The sequence below is a fragment of the Clarias gariepinus genome, chromosome 7 (genome assembly GCF_024256425.1).
Source record: "Clarias gariepinus isolate MV-2021 ecotype Netherlands chromosome 7, CGAR_prim_01v2, whole genome shotgun sequence".
Taxonomy (NCBI): domain Eukaryota; kingdom Metazoa; phylum Chordata; class Actinopteri; order Siluriformes; family Clariidae; genus Clarias; species Clarias gariepinus.
The window spans coordinates 10,745,583-10,750,368 of NC_071106.1; positions in this window are offsets into that span (position 1 = coordinate 10,745,583).

Consider the following 4,786-nt stretch of genomic DNA (forward strand, 5'->3'; position numbering starts at 1 on the left):
AATGACTCATAGTAGCCTTGTGTTGTGATGCATCATGGTTTGAGTTGAGCTAGGCCAGGCATGAGAGCAGCATTAACCTCAGGGTTAGTGCATGATGCCGGGAAAACTCTGGCATGAAAAATTTGCTGCGGTGTGCAGCTTCTGGCGTGATTTCATGGAAACTTCACATCGATTTGGACAACGAAGAGGGAATTCATGTTTGGGGTTGTTTGCTTGTTTGTTTGTTTTGGGGGGGGTTTCATACAAATGATGCTGGTACCTGTACATTCGCTAATCCTAACAGTAAACCTCAGTGACCATCCAGACAGTTATAGTATCTCCCTGGATGCGGTACTGTTACGTTACACTTCATCTGTTTTGCAACTTTTGTTTTGAACCTGTTTTCCCAGCATTATTTGTTATTGTTCATAGATTACAGGTTGTGTTCCAGTTCATTTCCTGTTGTAATTCTATTCACCTGGTTTCAGTTCCGTTTTCGTATTTTTGTGGGTATTAAACTTCTGCATTTTTCAGTCATGTTGTCTTGTATCTGCAAACTGATTCAACTACTGTACCTTGCAGTAGAGTTTCTTTTGGGATTTTAGTTTATCATCTTATTGCAGTCCATGCTTTTGATTTGTGTGCATTATTTTTAGTCAGGTTTAATTAATTTAAAATTAAATGCAGCCTGAAATTGCAGTCCATCTCATTTTTCCATATGTGACAGCATGCAAGAACACTTTAAGGAATCAGAAGATGGAGAATCTGTATTTACCGCTTTCCCAATGATAAACCAGGATACATTGACCTTTCTAGCCCTAGTCCAGTCTAGTACCCAATCAAAAAACCAACTAGGCACTTGCCCACAAGTACTTGCCCAGCTCCCAGGTTAGGTCTTTTTTTAATTTTTAATTTTTTTTATCTAGAGCTGAGTTAACAAGTCAAACCCGAACATCAATCTGTACAGTAAGCTCCAAAGAAACCATAGTAGAAGACTTGATTATCTTGAGTTTGCAATACGCTAGCTTGTTAACTGTAAGGAGAGATCAAAGAAGCTATATACAGTATAAAAGTTAGTGCCCCCATCTTTTAAATCTAAAGGTTTTTTGGGTAAAAACATAATAAAAATCAAATAGTTTTGGCTTGTCGTATTAGGCAAACGGTCAACGGTCCAGAGCAACAGAGAGTGTGGAAAGGAGGTGAAGAGGCGGGTACAGGCAGGTTGGAATGGGTGGAGAAAAGTTTCACGGTGTGTTGTGCCATAAAAGAGTATCAGTGAGAATAAAAGGAAAGGTGTACAGGACAGTGGTGAGACCAGCGATGCTCTACGGCTTAGAGACAGTGGCGCTGAAAAAAAGACAGGTTGGAGTTGGAGGTAGCAGAGATGAAGATGTTGAGGTTTTTCTTGGGAGTGACAAGGATGAATAGGATCAAGAATGAGTTTATCAGAGGGACAACCCACGTTAGATGTTTTGGAGATAAAGTCAGAGAGGCCAGATTGAGGTGGTTTGGACATGTTCAGAGGAGAGATGGTGAATATATCGGTAGAAGGATGCTGAGGTTGGAGCTGCCAGGCAGGAGGTCTAGAGGAAGACCAAAGAGGAGATTTATGGATGCAGTGAGAGAGGACATGAAGTTAGTTGGTGTGAGAGAAGAGGATGCAGAGGATAGGGTTAGATGGAGGCAGATGATTCGCTGTGGCGACCTCTGAAAGAGAACAGCCGAAAGACAAAGAAGAAGTATTAGCAAATATAACCTCAGACAAACAACAACATCTAACTTTTTTTCAGAGTGCCCTTATTTATTTAACAAAAAAAAAAGCCAGAGAAATGTAATAAATAAAATGTTTATTTGGTAACACCAGTTAGCCTAATCTGCATGTCTTAGGAATGTTGGAGGGAACCAGATTACCTGGAGGAAACTCACCAAGCACAGGGAGAACATGTAAACTCCACACACGCAGAAACGGAAATCGAACCGGGCCGGGGTCAATCATTTCCCATTCAATTTTATCACACATTGATTGTCTCCCACATCATTGGGGAAAAATTTTGGACAGCATGTTTCGGTTCATTGAGGTTTTTGGACATTTTCTTTTGCACAGCTCTCTTAAGGTCTCTTGAGGTCAGGACTTTGATTAGGCCATTCCAAAGCCATGATTTCTTTATTTTTCAATAATTCTAATGTAGATTTACTGGTGTGCTTTTCACACCAGTAAATCTACACAATTGTCTTGTTACATAATCCAATTTCAACTGAGCTTTGAGTGTCGGAGTGTGGCCTCACAGTTGTCTCCAGGACACTCTGGTATACCGAGGAGTTCATGGTTGACACAGGTCCTGTGGCTGCAGAAACAAGCGCAAATCATCACCCTTGTATGGCTGAGCTTGACAGTGGGTATGAGGTGTTTCTGCTGAAATGGTGTTTGGTTCTGTTTAAGAATGGCACCAGGAATTCAGGCCTAACAACTCCACTTTTGTCTCATTTGTCTATAGGACATTGCTTGTTCAGATGCAGTCTTTCTTCCATGGTTTCTTCTGCCAACCCTTCCAAACAAACTGTACTTGTTCGTCTTCTTATAATTGTGTTGTTATGGGTTTTATCATTTAACATGATCAGTGAGGCATGAACGCTTTCCACTTGTGAATAATCTTTTTCACGTAGCGTGTTGAACTCCAAAATTATATTATATAATAATATGTTAATGGTTTTCCAGATTGATGTGCAGTAATAATTGCTTCTATAAAACCATTGGTTATGTCTTTCCCTCTTGGCATTGCCTTAACACGCACATCTGAATGCTCCACAGCAGCAAACTGTCCAAAATTCTACTTTAATAAAGGGCTGCACACCTGACGAGGATCAATTAATCAAGAGTGATCATGATTAGCAGCACCTGGCTGCAACTTACCCTCTTAAATCCTGTAAAAGCAGTAAGGCTGTACTTACTTTTAGTTTTTTGCCCTTATTTTTGTAAAATAAATAATTGCACCCATATATAACACAGGAATACATTTAAAGCTGGATCTCTTTACAGTGTGTGAACATACATCTGTGTGTCTGGAATATATAGAGTGTATGACAGTAGGAGAGCAGATGTTTTTGCTCACGACCATTGAGCCAATGTTGCACTGGAAAGAGAAGTTAAGTAGATAGCAAAAAGGAGAACTGCAGAATAAAATACTGCAAAATAAAACTACATTTCAAAAATTCTTAACAGTATGTAAACTTTCAATAGAAGTATCTTCAATTAACACTATAAAATCTATTCTTTGTCTAAAAAGTACAATGATGCTTAGGTGGAGGTACAACATAAATAATAATTGTCACCTTTTTGTTTTTGCAATTTCCTTAACATTTTTCACTTATGCTTAATGTTATATAAATAAGAAATGAATGAGAAATTTAAAGGTCCAGAATGCAATACGGGAATTTTGCAGCTGAGTTATAGCAAAGACTCTGAATATTTAGTGATCTACGAGATGACGAGTGCAATGATGTTGATGGAGGTGTTAGCACGAAAGTTGAAGCTTTCGGAGCTGGCCTGTTGCAGCCGAGTGGATAGATGAAAAACTGTTGAAAAATGGACAGACTAAAGTACTGAAGCTCTGCCTCATCACTGTAATATGTTGATGCATTATGTTTTAAACTAACGTAAATGTCACTTGCAAACGTACTAAATAAATCTTGAAGACTAGTGAAGATTGTGTTAATTATAAAGTTTAAATATGCAAAGGTAGGGCCATTGTCCATTGACACAAATCTCTCCTTATAGGGTTTTTAACACATGCCTCTTAATCCACTGCATGTCAAATACGTTCAAATCACACATTTGTACTTGCTGCCCTCTCGCTGTTTCTTGTTGTCTTTCTAATGACTGGGTCATCCCTGCAAAGCTTATTAATCACAGCCCACTCGATAAGAGAGGCTTAATCTGGGCCATTGCTTAATAACCATCACATTCTAATAAATACCATCTGCTCCTGGTATTTATAGAATGATATAAAATTTCATTGTATCTGTCACCCAGCTGCTGAAAGCTGCTCTGGCTATTGTCCCACACTCACTTGGAAGCAGCCACTCTTCCCGCTCTCTCTATTCCTGCATATAGTGCATATTTGTAAAGCAATGTTTTTTTTTTTGAATGAAAGCACAATGGCAACGTTCCATTGCTTGGCTCGAGGTTGAGCGGTCTGGGAGTAATCTGCGTAGAACAATTTTTGTTAAAAAAGTCTTTCTGCCATGTTTTAAAAGTTACTGTAATTGAAACACGAGGTCAAGCAACACAAAACTTCTAAATGCTGCATGAATTTGGTTGCAAGCTGTGCATTTTTTTTTTTTTTTTTTTTTATAGTAGGTGCAATGGAAACTGTTTCATGATTAAAATGCATGAACTTATTTAAGTGCTCAGGTCCAAAAAGTTTGTACTCTAGTTTAAAAGTAAATAATAGTTAAGTGTTGCTGTACTAACTCACTATTTCATCATTGTTATGAAGGATATATTTGTGTGAAGGTTTATGCTGCTTAACAGTTCATATTTTGCAGGCCTTTTTTACAGAATTAAATGCAGCAGGTTCCATCGCTTATCTTATGCTCATATGTGTGTAGATCACTAATGAGCTAGTTTTGCTGCCGTAATACAGCACAGTTGTATACTTTGTATAGCTGCATTTTACTGTGGAATTAGATTTCAATGTTTACTTTCATAACTTCTTTAACACTGAGTTTCTCCATAATATGTCTTGTTCAATAAATGTCTTGTTTATATCACAAAATTATAATGCATCACCAGCCAATGCATTAGCAC